Genomic DNA, 15,139 nt, shown 5'->3' on the forward strand with positions numbered 1-15,139 from the left:
TTTTTTTCATGTGGTAATTCAGTGCTTTTTCGAATAAAAATAAAGGAAATATGAATTATGAACTCGGATATAATGTTCCTGTTTTTATTGTGTGTTCAGAAAGAAAAGAAAACCAATAAAAACATTCACTACAAAATCAAGCATGCAATATGACTGCAGCTTATGAGCGCTCGGGCCTTATGCATGATCGTTTGAAATGGTCCTGAGTAAAACAGGCTTGTCCAGTTAAACGATTTGACGAATGTTGATGCAAAAGCATCTGACCTGTAGGGCAGTAAAGATTCACCGAGCTGAATCGATTCACCATCTTCAAATGAGCATGTCCGTGTTGTGTTAAACTTGAGAAACTCTCACCTCTGTGGACTTGACTGCATGAAATTCCTGATCCACGTGAATTATACAGCAGTGCACGCGCACACGCACGCACACTCACGCACAGCAGCTCTTTCGTGTGTTATCAGTCTCTGCGTGTTTGACCTGATGGGTTTAACATCATGATTTAAAACTCAAAAGTCTTTGAAGACATTAATGCACTGCTCATCTGCTCTCACCAGTTCAAAGCAGGGAGAAACCTGCAAAATTAAAATGTGAAGAAGAATGGCAGATTGTTAAATCACATCTTAGCATTTGCGTAAATTGTAAGAGCTTGAGCTGTACAGCCATTTGTATCTGTTTTTAGATGTACTTTATTGTACCTTATTTAATAGTATTTATATATTTATGTTTTGGTTATATATAAAAAATAAAAATAAATAGCACTAATAACTATTAAACAGCACTGAATAATATTCAGTGTCAGAATAATCAGTGAAACAGAAAACAGTGAAACGAAATTCTTTTCTGTTTATTTTGTAATGCTGTGATGTTTTTGGGAAAGTGTGGACAGGTTGATAAATGTTTAGGGTCACTTTAACAGGTGTTTCACATTGACATGGACATTTCAAACATTTCTTCAAACCAATACCAAAGTCAGTTTGTCCAATTAATATGTTTCATGTAATAAATCTTAAAAATTTCAACAATTAAAATACCTGCATGCTAAGATTGTTTTTGATATTCATAATACTAATTGAGGGAAAATAAGATTTGCTGAATTTGATTTAAAAAACAAACAAACAAAAAAAAACAGGTGTTTTTGTAGGAAAGAGCAAAACACATTGCAGGTGCAGATAGTTGAAGTGAATAAAATATAAATATCCAGAGTAAAGGCCCGTTCACATCAAGAACGATAACTATTAACTAGTATAACGATAATTTGCGATATCCTTCTGTTTATTTTGCGCTGCTGTTTTGTCGTCTGCCGCTTTAAATGCTCGAGCTATTTAAAAAAATTGGATTCTGATTGGCTGTCAATGTTTTTATTCCTCATCGCTTGAAAAAAAAAAAATGTTTTTAAAGTGATTCCAAGGATAATTTTTTTTTCTGTGCCGTTATCGTTATAGTGTGGTGTGTGAACTATTCTTTTAGGCTATATTTAGAACGATTTTTAGAACTATATAATTATCGTTAAAGCCTGTTCACGCCCAGAAAAGATATCGTCCACACCAAAATACAAAATCGTTTGTCGTTTGCCGCTTTAAATGCTCGAGCTCTTTAAAGCAGAATGGATTCTGATTGGCTGTGAATGTTTTTATGGTTCGGCAGCTGGAAAAAAAAAAAATCGTTTCTCTGTGCCATTATCATTATAGTTGTGGTGTGTGGACTATTCTTTTAAATTTAGAACGATTTTTAGAACTATATAATTATTGTTATCGCCCGTTCACGCCCAGAAACGATAACTAAAAATTTATTAGCGTCCACACCAATATGGTTCTGTTTATTTTAAGCACGCTGCAGTTTTTTCGTCTGTCACTTTAAATGCTCGAGCTCTATAAAGCAGAATGGATTCTGATTGGCTGTCAATGTTCAGCTGAAAAAATCGTTCTGAAAATGATTCCAACGATATTGTTTCTCTGCCGTTATCGTTATAGTGTGGTGTTTTGACTTAGTATTAAGAACGATTTTAAGAACTATATATTTATCGTTATCATAACAGTTATCATCCTTTACCCTTTTATATTTCAGAAGACATGCTTGCCATTAAAGTATCAGGTTGCTACTTCATAATTTTCCTAATGTTATAAACAAAAATTCTACATATTCAATGTCTCTGAGATCCCAAACATAAGCACAATAAAATCAGATTCATCAGATCAAGAGGATTTAAAACACAATATTGATTATCAGCAAAATGCATGAAGAACCTTTTGATTCTGCAGTGAGGTCAAGGGTCAGCTGTAGATGTTTGGTGATATGATGTGGCTTTTGTTGAGGTGAGATTGTCCACGACATGCTGCTTTAATTTCGTGTCTTTTCTGCTCAATGGAAACTTCCAGCACACAATGAAGCCTCAAACTCCACAGCTCAACAAAGCGTGTCCGTCCTGGAAGACTAGATTAATATATGATTTCATTTGAGCGAAGGCCTTTTCATCTCTGATTTAGTGGGTTCTGGGCTGTAAGCGGAACCACATGGATTCGACTCTTTCATGCCACCGCTCCGATCCTAGGAGATTCCAATCATATTTAAATTATTATGAGCAGCCAGATCTTGTGTGCCTATTTTAATTGTGTCCAGAGATTCATCGCATTACATTTAACTCATATTCGAGGCAAGATAATTCATCCCTATCATATCAGGGTGTGCTTGGAATGGCATACTATCATACTCATATTGTATTGCAATATGCAGCATATGTACTGCGCACAGCATGATAATTCTCTGTATGCATGGAGGACCTTGATGAACTACAACATCTGCATGCTGCCGTTTCCCTTAAGAGATTAATAAAACTCCTGTCAAATATTCAGAGTTCTGCAGTGATAATGTGGGTTTAGGATGCTAAAAACTCACATTACCACATTTTTCTTTCTGACGTTTAACGGCGCTCTGATTGTCGGGTGTTATGCTGCAAACATGCCTCAATAAGAAGCCTTAAAAATGCACAAACGTAACCAAGACATTTTATTGGTGTTAAAAGTCGTCCCACACAATAACAGGAATGCAAGATATTTTCAGAAATCAAGCAGCCTTGAGCAATATGTGAAAGTGCTGGTTGCACAAGGTTTTGTGGGTAGGCATATTTGATTCAGTTTTCCCACGTCGATCTCTTAGTGTGGTATAATCGATTTCAGAGAAACCTGCCACTACACGACACATAAAAAACTAAACGAAAAGTAGTTTGCCAAAATAAGCTGCAAATTGAACCCGACTTTATGTTGCATGTTGTGGCTACATGAGTGTTTACGTATTTGGTAACTCAAAAGGTTGTAGGTTTAAACCCCAAAAAGAGATTTTACTCCAATGGGAGATTGTCCGTGTGGTAAAAAGTCCTGAATGTGTCTGATAATTAAAGAATCTTTCTTATAAAGCCCCACAAAGTACAAAAGTGCCTCACATCCCAGGCATTACGCCAATACCAGACTTTAAGTGGCTGGTCACGGCGTGCCTGGCCACAACCGGTTTGTCCTGGTCCTCTGGTTTGCAGCCTCTCTGGTGCATGTGTTTTTGGCAGTAGTGGGGTTATTGTGTATATGTACCACCCAGGCAGCTGTAATGGCATCTATGTGCCACTCTACATGTGGCACACAATAGACCGCCAGCTCACATCTACCTGCCCATCAGTGTGGTTTCTATGAAAATAAACAGACAATCAGAATGCAGTTCAGTGTACACAAACACATCACAATCTTTCATGCAAAATAAAAGACCTTTTGTCTGATATTTGTTTGTGTTTGCTAGTTGCCCCCTAAAATAAGTTTCGGCCTGCCTGAAGGGGGTAAACAATTTGAACTCAACCTTAAATCAACCTGTTGCTGTTTAAAAGATTTCAGTGATGGAGAGATTTAATAGAGGATGTTTCTATAGGCACTTTGGGAAATTATAATTGAATAATAAATAAAAACATAACCCAAGCTGGGTTAAATGTGGACAAACAAAACCGATTGGGTTGTTTTGACCCAGCAGTTGGGTTAAATATTTGACCAGCCTGCTGGATAGTTCTATTTAAAATGACTGTATTGCTCGCTTAAAATGAAGCCAAAATTATTAGTATGTTTAATAAATGAACATTTATTAATAAGTTTAATAAATAATAATTAAATAATAAACATTTATTAAATTGCTTATTAATAAATGTTCAGCTTTTGATTATTATTATTGTCTCTAGTGATTATGTGTCTGATTTTTAATTTCCAACCTATTTTGGGTTCATTTTAAGCCAGACATATAGTCATTTTTAAACAATAGTTGAGTTAAATAAAACTGCCCAACTTGGGTTGTTTTTAACCCAGCTTTTTTTGTAGAATAGAATAACTGAATAATTAAATGGTTGACTCCTTAATCTAGATAACTAAATTGTATGTGCCCTTAATATTTTCAAACATTTTGCATAATTTGACAAAATATCAGCTTGAGAAAATAGAAATGCTGCACATTAAAATATTCTGATTAAAGTATTTTCTTCACACATCACATCTCATATTTTATGTCAAGTAATTTATTCACTCAGTAAATACTGAAATTGTTTTTAAAAATACCTTTGTATATGACTGCCTCTCAATCAAGACATCGATGAATTGTTGCGCCATAAGCCCCGCCCACTAGCATTCAGTCACTTAACGGCTGACATCTGTTTACACCAGACGCGAGCGTCGCGTCAAAAGCAAATAGAATCCATTATAATCTCTGACGCTGTGCAGTGTGTGGATACAGTACACAGATGCACGTCCAGTTTCTGACATACTCCAGCACTTGAGTCTGCGGTCTGACACCGGGACAAATGCATCTCTACAGACTTCAGAAGGATTCCAGCTTCAGGAACAGGTGGATGGTTTATTTATAATGGCGTCCCGGATCGCGCCGGAGGAATATATGTTTGTTTGGAGCATTTGACTGCAGACTGTTTTGTAATCGAGGCACAGTGTAATGGAGAGTTCGCAAAGAAACTTTTGTTGAAAGCTGAAGCAACTGTATTGGATTTGACAGCAGCTACATGGCAAACCGTAAGTAAACAATTAATGCATTAATGCTTTTTATATGGATAATGTTTTCAAACCACGCGATAGAAGTGGGCGTTGATACATTTTCCTATGCAATGGCATTATCCAATCATGACAGTGGCCGTTTACTGTCAAGGCTTAAAGGGAACCCTGGATATTAAGACTTGTATGGCTTAATATAACGTTAATGATGTCTCTTACTGAAATATGTAATAGAAAACTCATTTAGGTTATATGAAAAATCCACATCATTTTATATATTTTGGACAATGGGGGGCGCCATTTTAGGTGTGCAGTGCATTCTACGCAGTGCATCCTGTTGCCGCAGGTTGTTTTTCATGTCCGCGGATTGAAGCGACCCCAAATAATATGATATTAATGAGAAATTTACCAGGGAAACTATTTTCTTGCCTTTAAATTACAACTATAAGCTGCACAATGTAGCATCGTGTCAGTATTTTATTTTTCGAGTTGTGTTGGTAGCACCAGTAGCTCACCGAGTGCAACCATTTGACGTCATCAACACAGAATGCGCTGCGCACCTAAAATGGCGCCCCCCATTGTCCAAAATATGTATAAAAAGATGTGGATTTTTTAAATAACGTAAATCTTTCATGAGTGTTCTACTCTTCCAGAAAGAGACATAATTTACGTTAAATTAGGCCATAAAAGACTTAGGTTTCCCTTTAAAAGAGCCGCCCCTTAAAAACAGATCATTTCCGACAGAGGGTCAGAATGAGGGTGGAATATAATTTTTCCGCATATATATATTTGTTTTATTGTTAACATTAACATTATAAGTAAACCTCAATGAAAATATTAAAATAATAATAAAAAATCCATATCATGACCCCAGATCATCATACTTTCAAAAATGTAATTTTTATGATGGATTTTCTTAGATTGAAAGTTGTGGAAAATCTGGGTAAAACAATCAAATATTTTTACTTAAAGACATTTGAAAAGTAGCACAAATAATTTAAGATCTGGTGAACAGTTTCCAAGATGGTTTTAACATGGCACTAGCAATGCCAAGGTCATGGGTTCAATTCCCGTTCCGCTTTTGTACCTTTTTTCTGAGAGTGTACCTTAACTGTATTAATGCAATGTACTGTAAGTCACTTTAGATAAAAGCATCTGTTAAATGCATAAGTAATGTTTAGTATGACCTTCATATAACAAAGCTGAAATCTGATAGTTTTAATAAAAATCAACTGTACTTGAACTAACACCCCCATATCATGACCGAAATGAAGAATGATGTTCTGGAGGAACAAGAGAATATAAAGGACTGAGTCACTTACTGACCTGTTTCACTAAGATGTATGAAGCCAACTCCCCTCTGACTTCCTCTGTTTCTCCTCTGGATGAGATCCCTGCTTGGAACAGAAAGTTATAAGCATGCATTTGCCCTGCTTTATTCCCCTGAATAACTGGAATGCACACAAGGTCAAATCTATCCACTGGAAACTTTTAAAAGTGAAATATTTTAATTAGACTGGTCCCTGAAACTAGCCCTCGGCATGTCCGCTTAAGTGTTTTTACGCCACTCGCCAGGAAAATCTGATGGGCTGGATCAAACACACACTTTTTGTTTTTGGTTGACAAACACAGAGCATTGTTCTCGAGGTCCATGGTTTGGTTTTGTGTTCACAGATTCAGCCCCTATTAGCATAATTGTGGTATGATCTGGATGTTTCACATGTCGAGCCAGTGTTAAAGACGGACTTGTGCAGCGTGGGACATCTAGCGATTGATCCAAAACTATTAGAAAAGTGTGAGTTGTTGACGTCGATAGCCTAGTGGTTAGTGCACCGACATATGGCGCAAGGTCCGCATATCTCGAGGTCCTTTGCCGATCCTGACCCCCTCTCTCTGCCCAATGCTTTCCTGTCTGCTCTCTACTGTCCTCTCCAAATAAAGGCACAAAAAGACCATAAATGTAACTTAAAAAAAAGGAAAAAAAAGAAGTGTGAGTTTGTTGGAGCCGTGGCCTAGCGGTTAAGAAGCCTGCATGTTTCAGCGTATTGCCCTCATAATGGTGATCTGTGTTCAAATGTGGCTGTTCACATTTCTCGATCCCAATTTCCCATCTCTTTTCAACTATCTTATCAATAAAAAGTGACAAAAATAAAATTTCCTTGCTGAAAAGACCAGCTTAAACCAGCCTAAGGGGGTTTGCTGGACATATTTTGTTGATCCTGGAACAACATTCCTGTCCTAAAATGTAGTCCTAACCCTATCCCAACCTCTAAACCTAACCCTACCCATAACTTATCCCTAAAATCAGAGAGAAATGATAGGTTAATAACATAAAAAGATGACATAAACTGTAAACTTGTCTCTCAGAGCTGATTGGCTGATTATAATGTTGTTCCAGGATCAATAAAGATGCTGTGCTTGGTGAAATCACGTTCACCGTCATGACATCACAACATTAATACTAATGCAAGTTTCAATCCCCTCATGGCAACATAACATAACAACTGAAATATTCAGACTTTAAAAACAACTGTTGTTTATCGAACAACATTTAGAAAAGAATACAGCACCTGTGGTACTTTCTACATCAATGAATAACTGAAGATAGTCAGAAGATCAAGTGATGTGCATTGAGATCTGAAGTGCATTTATTCTTAAATAGCTCTTCAACTCGTTGGAAATGCTGTATCAAATGCACTTTAGTCCTGTGCATGTGTATCACACAGCCACAGTCTGACAAACTAAAGCAGCACGTCCTGCTCAGAGCGGCTCAGGGGAGGTTAACGTTTCAGAGAGGGGTTTTTTTTTTTTTTTTTTTAAAAGCTCTGCTTAATGCATCTTTGTCAGGTTTTCCTGGAGGGGATCTGTGGGGGGTAAATGCAGACCACCATCCCCCTGGGGGGTAATTAGCCTTCAGTGACACCTCCAAACATTCTACTGCCCCCCTCCAGGGCAAAGCTTCAAGGCTTCATTAAGCCTCGTTGACTGGTGTCACCCTGACAGAAATGCTAAACAGATACACAAGTGTATAAAGTTCATCATGACTGCATCATGATCAGTGTGTCAGCCGGGTTGCTCAGGGTACATGCATTATGTCAAGACTTGGAAAAAAAAAAAAGTGTGTGTTGCGAATTCTGGCAAGAGAACCTACAGGGCATTTTCCATGATTTAAGCTGTTTGTTTGATGCTCAGAGTTTCGGCTAATGTACAGTTTTGAATCAGAGATTTCTCCATGTCAGTCATGATGCTCCCTTAGAAGGGAGCTGCTTACTGTATGTAGACAGTAAGGCAGCTCACTGCTGAGTCGCGGCTGCAGCGTTTTAACTGTTTAACTCTCTGTAAGAGTGATTCAAACAGTTTCACATCCCGTCTGTTCTCTGAGCACTTTAGAGGAAACAAGAAAATTGCTCTGTTTTTAAAAATCGTAAAGAAAAATCTTTCCGAATGAGTGAGCTTGACTTTGTTTTTTAATCCTTTAAAAGAAAATGCTGTGTACACATGCATGTCATCGCTAAAGTATGGCAGCGTGATTCACAAAATGTCTAAACCATCAATGGAGTTGCATGTAATCCACCCACCAGCAACTATTAAACTCCACATGCTGCATTCAAAGAGGAAAATTGAGTTATTAGATGTTCGTTTTCATTTTAATGAAGGTTCTCTCATTGTGCCCAGCACTGCCATGGTTGGTTTCAAAAGCATTCCTGAGAAGTGAGTGTTCAGCTTTTATAAACCCTCATTCATGATCCAGATTCATTTACAAACTGTGTCACTCTGGTCTGATTCGGTTTGCATTTCTGCACAATTGCTCTTCTCAAATGAAAGTTCAGTCTCGTTAGTTGACAGTGTAGTTCATTGAGAACACTTCACATTAGCAATGTCTGATTCGTAAACAAATAATTCAGATCTTTTCAAGTCAAGTCATCTTCATTTATATAGCGCTTTTTACAATACTGATTGTTTCAAATCAGCTTCACAGTGATAATAGGAAAAATTTTACAATAAATCAATTGAACCAGAAGATTATCCCAAGCCTAAGTAGATTGTAGAAAGCATTGGGTTCAGTCAGTGCTCTCTACCAATTGCATAGGCTCACAGTGCTGTTGGGAAATGCAGTCCTGAACAATTTGTTCACAAACAAATTGAATCTACTCAAACAGATTGAATCTGCTCACTCGTTCTTCTGTAGAACACAAAGGAAGTTATTTTGAAGACCATTGGGATCTAAATAACATTGGGAAACATAGACATATTTCAAAATATTTTCTTTTGTGTTCCACAGAAAAAAGAAAGTTATATCAGTTTGAACGACATAAGGATGAGTAAATGATGACAGAATTTTCATTTTTAGATGAACAATCCTTTTTAAAGTGGCAGTAGTGTGCTTATCTCCATCACGTCTGGGCATATGCCTGTGCAGATATAATGCTCTTTTATATAATAATATGATTTATATATTCATATTTTAAATTTGATTTCATTAGGTATGTTTACATGCACTAATTTTTGTTAATCCGAATGAATCCACTCTGATTTCAAGTTCTGAAATTTCTGTTTATATAAACCCTAAACATTGCTGCATTCAGAACTAGGGGTGTGACGAGATCTCGCGATATTAAAACGTGACAATATTTCTCGTCAAGGGGAAAAGCTGTCTCAAGATATCATTATAATGGAGTTGAGTTTGTGGCAAAACTTTTACAGTGTTTGCATTTATATTATTCTGTCTTTTAATGCACAGGATAATTCATACTCCGAAAGTAGAAATGAAGTGACATTCATTTTGCATTTTGTGACTTGTGACGAATTAGGTACATGTAAATGAAGGTAGCACAATTAATCATTAAAATATTGATTCAGGACACCCACATGATCTCATTCCTAAATGACGATTCGCCTGTATGGAAGCTTGTTTCCACCATTAAAAAATAAAAAAAGTAATTGCAACTTTTTATCTCACAATTGTGAAACTCAGAATTGCAAGATATAAACTTTTAATTCTGACTTTTTTTCTCAGAATTCAGAATTTTCTCTGAGTTTATATCTCGCAATTCTGACTTTATAACTCGCAATTGTGAGTTTATATACTCACAGATATAAGATATAAACTTACAATTGTGAGAAAAAAGTCTGAGATAAAAAGTCACAATTATCTTTTAAATTGTTTTATTTCATGGTGGAAACAAGCTTCCATACCTGTATCTATTTAACATTTAACAAAATCACACTGGAACATGCAAATCTGTGTTCGCACTGCTGCTGACCCAGAGAGAACAGTTGTCATGTACAGTATATGTATGAAATAAACAGTCTTTTCAACCACACAGTTATTTCCATGTTACAAATATTCAAATTATCACAGAAGTATTTGTCATAGAATGTATTTGTCATTGAATCATTCATTCAAGAGATTCATTCAAAAACGCTGATTCATCCTGTAATGAAACAAGTGAAGTCTTTATGCTTGAGTCATTGAATCATTCATTCAAGAGATTTGTTAAAAAACGCTGATTCATCCAGTAATGAAACAAGTAATAGGCTTGTTCGAGATGCATCGGCGCTGCGCAGACCGATCGCGTATGACATCAATGTAACGCGAGAGCGATTCAAAAGCATAAGGAGTCGTATGCTATCCAAATGCTCTCATGGTACTTTAATGTAATACGCCGATCGGTCTGTGCAGCGCCGATGAATCTCGAATAAGCCTGAAGTCCTTATGCGTGAGTCATTGAATCATTCATTCGAGAGATTCATTCAAAAACGTTGATTCATCCAGTAATGAAACAAGTGAAGTCTTTTTGCGTGAGTCACTGAATCATTAATTCAGAACATTTTTTAAAATTATTCATTCAGATTAATGAAACATTTTAAACAGACGGCAGCTGTTTAACATTTTGTAGTAAATTACGTTATTTTGTTTAGTTGTTTGTTCAGAATTGTGGGTGAATCTTGATCTCTGTTTACAAAATAAAATCATGATTCTTAACATTTTGAAAAAATGGGCAGATTCATTTCTAATTTTGTTCATTTCTATGATCTAAAACCAAAACTCCCAAGTTTACATCTGAGGATTCTAGAGGTCAGAAGCAGGTATCTCCTGCTGCTTTGCATGCACCATTACTCTACAGAGAAAGAGAAAAGTAAAGACAGAAAACCTGAAACAGATGGTCCATCGCCCCATGCAGTCTGAACCAACAACAACGCCGCTCCGGCACTTCATCACCCCTGCGTTTTCTGCCCCCCTGCAGGGGTAAAAGACCCTCTCGCACCCTCAAACCCTCCGCGGGGGCCCATCTTAACTATACGGAAGTGTGAAGCTCAAGTTAAAAGTTGTGGACAGATAAGAGGTTTTAAAAGCCCAAACTGGGTTTTTATGAATCAGTGGGGCATTGTAAATCCTTCCTCATTAGGTCTTTGTTCCTCCCTCTTCCCAGGGATCTGTTTGCGTGTTAAATTAGTTTTTAGTACTGTTTGCTAAGTCAAGCATCACTATTAGTATTGCTCATACTTAGGGTTAAGATTTCAAACCCCCTAATCCTAAGAATTAAACTTTGTGCCATTTGTGCTACAGACATGAATGGTACCTCCTTTGACTAAACAACCACCTAGCAACCACCCAGCTCACCTTAGAAACGTGTAAACAACCATGGCAACCCCTTGGCAACCTCCCACTCTAGCGTGCTTATGTTGCTTGGGGATCTGTAAGATTTGTTAACATTCTTCATTAAAACCTGTAATTATGTCCTGTTTTGGCATATTTAAGCAAAAGTCCAAACCATAATTAATTAACAATTAAGAAAAACTTTCTCTTAATTTTTTCCGCTTTCCTTTCTCTAGTGTTCTGCCAACACTGCCTTATGGATTCCTTTATGAACAGTAAAGTGCAGATGAGGGAAAACTCAAGCTTTCAGTTGCATTAACAGTTCTTGAATGCCTCCATCATTTTTTTAGAACTAAAATACTTGCTGTATCGAAATATTCTGACAGTGTTTCGTGCATCGCTGTTCATATAATATGAAGACTGTAAACATTTTTCTCTTGCAGTCCTCAATGGTGTATTCAGTATAATATATAATGTTCAGTATAATATAACTAGTTCTTTTACATTAATCATTCAAAAAAGACTAATTTACTCACAAAACAGCTGCACAAATAGAATCACTAAAGGTGTGTCTAAATGCGAAATGAAAATTTGAAAAGGTCAAATGTATTTATATAGTACTTTTCACAATAAGAGAGAGAGAGAGATCGCCTGAGCGAGCATTACCTGTGTCTGATATAACATTCATTCTTCAGGTCGATGTCCATAATATTATATCCATTATAAAAATCCATTTGAACGTCCACTGAGGAAAGCGATCTTTGTATTTTTCCTTTTTACAGTTAAGGGAATTTTCCATAACAGCGTTAAAATATTGTCCTTTGTTTACTAAAGTCCCTTTCAACTTAAAAGTCTTTGACTCATTCACTCGTAAAGTTTTGCTGCCATCTAATGGACCCTTTCTCAATAGCAAATGCAACATATTATTTATATAAAATATTTATTTAACAATATTTAAATTAACAACAATAGCCATTATGAATGACAATAGGAAATTAACACAATTGTACAATTCAGTCAGACATGCAAAAGCAGTGGTCTTCAGGATGTAAGTTAAATGTAGCCTTAATGTTAAATTTTTAAATTTAACATAGCCCAATTCGATTTGCTCTGGAACAAGTAATAGATTAATAAGACTAAAGATTGCCCGTTTTATGTACCTAAAATGAATTTCATATTTAACCACTATAAGAGCCAGCGGCAAATCTCCGAAGCACTGGCCGAGATGAAGCTGTTCTTGGCGGGTACTCGAGCACTGAACGGCCGCTGACATCCCGGAGCTCTAAACAAATTGTAAAATAGGCGCTATAATTAAATATGAGTCACATATTTCAGGTCTAAAAACTACATTCTCACCTAAAAAACTCTTAAAACTACAGTTTGTGGTATAACAAGTGTAGTATTTGTAAAAAATACGGTGGATTTGCTCGGCTGCCATGACAGTCGCTTCAAGCGGAGTAATACAAACGGTGAAAAGGTAGGAGTGCTGTTATCAATAGAATATCGCATTGCTCTCAGCCAATCAGATTCGAGAACCAGAAAGAACTGTTGTATAAATATGAGTATACTGTATGTTTGTGGGTAAAGTTGGACATATCCAGCTTTATGTTTTGTGACGATATAAACAACCAAGCAATTGAGATATGCTATATGTGATTAAGGGAAAAAACATTTCTCCTGTATTCCATTGGCTGGACATACAGATAGTCTTGATCCCATCTTACAACATTGGTTGAGCCACAGTTGCTGCGTTGGGCTGCTCAAACAAACAGAACAATGTTTTAAAAGCACCAGTGTTTCAACCTGCGAATGGCTTCCTTTTATCTCCCCATATTAAACTGAGATGGGAAGTATTTTAACTTAGAAAAACATAACGCACATCACCTATCATTAATCAGTATATTCCGTGAGATTCCCATCCCTGCTTGCCATTTTTTCTGCACCTCCTTTTGGCGACCTTTCAACCTTCCCTCAGCATTAAAAAAAGAATATGGATCGAATGCATAATGACTCTTTTCCTGTGCCGTAAACTCCACGACAGCAAAAGGGCGATAATTAGAGTCTCCATGGCAAAGGGCCCAGCAGGCTGAAGTTTGGTTTCAAAATTCGCTTAAGCCCGAAGTTTCGCAAACTTCAAACAGACGTACATGAACATGAGAGGGAGAAAGAAAGAGAGACACAGAAAGAGAGAAGAATAAATGGATTTGAATGAAAAGAGAGAGAGAAACCGAACAGGAGAGAGATTTGGACTGCTAGGTCTGGATTTCATTAGAGCCAATTACCTTATCTGTTTCATCTCTGGAGCGACCCGCGGGCGTGCTGGTCCGGACACACGCTAATACACACACATGCATGTAACTATACACGCCGAGCACATTCACACACACACGCAAACGCTGCATGAGCACATACCTGAAGCACCAGTACCTGCAGAAACCCCCCGCTCCTCAGAGAGAGAGAAAAACCAACCACGAACTTCAGTGAAACTCAAAAGTGCCATGTTAGATTATTTGTCTGATTGAAATAAGAAGAAATAAAGTGCTTTTCTCTCTCAGTGGCATTTCTGAGAACAAGCTGGAGTTTATTTACGTAATGTTCTTCAGTGAAGGTGTGTTGATCTTTCCACTCGCAGCATCTGAAGTGTCATTCAAGGCTATACAAACACAACAAACCTCATTTGAAGAAAAAATATGACCATGTTTTACTGTTTAAAATGTTGTTAAACTTCTGTGCAGCACCCAAAACACTCCGAATGCCACTTTTAATTATTTGTACTATTGAAATATTAAGTTTTGCATTTCTTTGAAGAAAATACGAGTGGTACGTGCCCATGCAAAACATTGATTCTCTAAGCTAGCAATTCAGTATTTGCAGATATCTCAAAGCATGCCACAATACAGTTACAATTAGATTAGATTCAAGGGCTTATGATCAATTTTATGATATTATGTGCCTATTTTACACAACCAGTTTTTTTATTCATTCACAAAAGGCAACCATAATGTAACATGATCATTTAATTGAACTCTCCAAAAATGCAAATCCTGTATCCCACTAAAAACACTTTAGTTTTTTAAATAATACACTGTAAAAATGATATGATCAGCAAGTCATGGCAACTTGTTTTCCATTACCTTAGCTCATCAAAATATTTTAACCAATATCAACTTAATTTTTTAAGTTATATGTGATTGAACTAGACAAGATTTTAAAAAATGAGTTGAAATAACTTGTGCAGCCAATTTGATTATATTTGATTATATACAACAAAATGAGGCACTCCAGGTATGGAAGCTTGTTTCCACAATAAAAAAATAAAAAAGGTAATTGCGACTTTTTTTATCTCACAATTCTGACTTTTTTTCTTAGAATTGCGAGATATAAAGTAAACTCACAATTGCGAGTTATAAAGTCAGAATTGCGTGATTAAAAAGTCTGAATTGTGAGGGATAAACTCGCAATTGCGTGTTATAATGTATAATTGTGAGGGAGAAAAGACTGTTTTTCTCAGAATTGC

The 15,139-nt window shown here is 36.6% G+C and overlaps 1 long non-coding RNA gene across 1 annotated transcript in view; it reads left to right on the forward strand.

The window, feature by feature from the left end:
- The first annotated feature begins 4,641 nt into the window (after window positions 1-4,641).
- The window catches only part of LOC127501595 (uncharacterized), a 34,823-nt gene continuing 24,325 nt past the window's right edge, over window positions 4,642-15,139 (forward strand). Inside the window, exon 1 of the long non-coding RNA XR_007926651.1 lies at window positions 4,642-5,042. This is a non-coding gene — a long non-coding RNA (uncharacterized LOC127501595). The remainder of the gene's footprint in view (window positions 5,043-15,139) is intronic.

Source organism: Ctenopharyngodon idella, chromosome 19 (assembly GCF_019924925.1).
Source record: "Ctenopharyngodon idella isolate HZGC_01 chromosome 19, HZGC01, whole genome shotgun sequence".
NCBI lineage: Eukaryota > Metazoa > Chordata > Actinopteri > Cypriniformes > Xenocyprididae > Ctenopharyngodon > Ctenopharyngodon idella.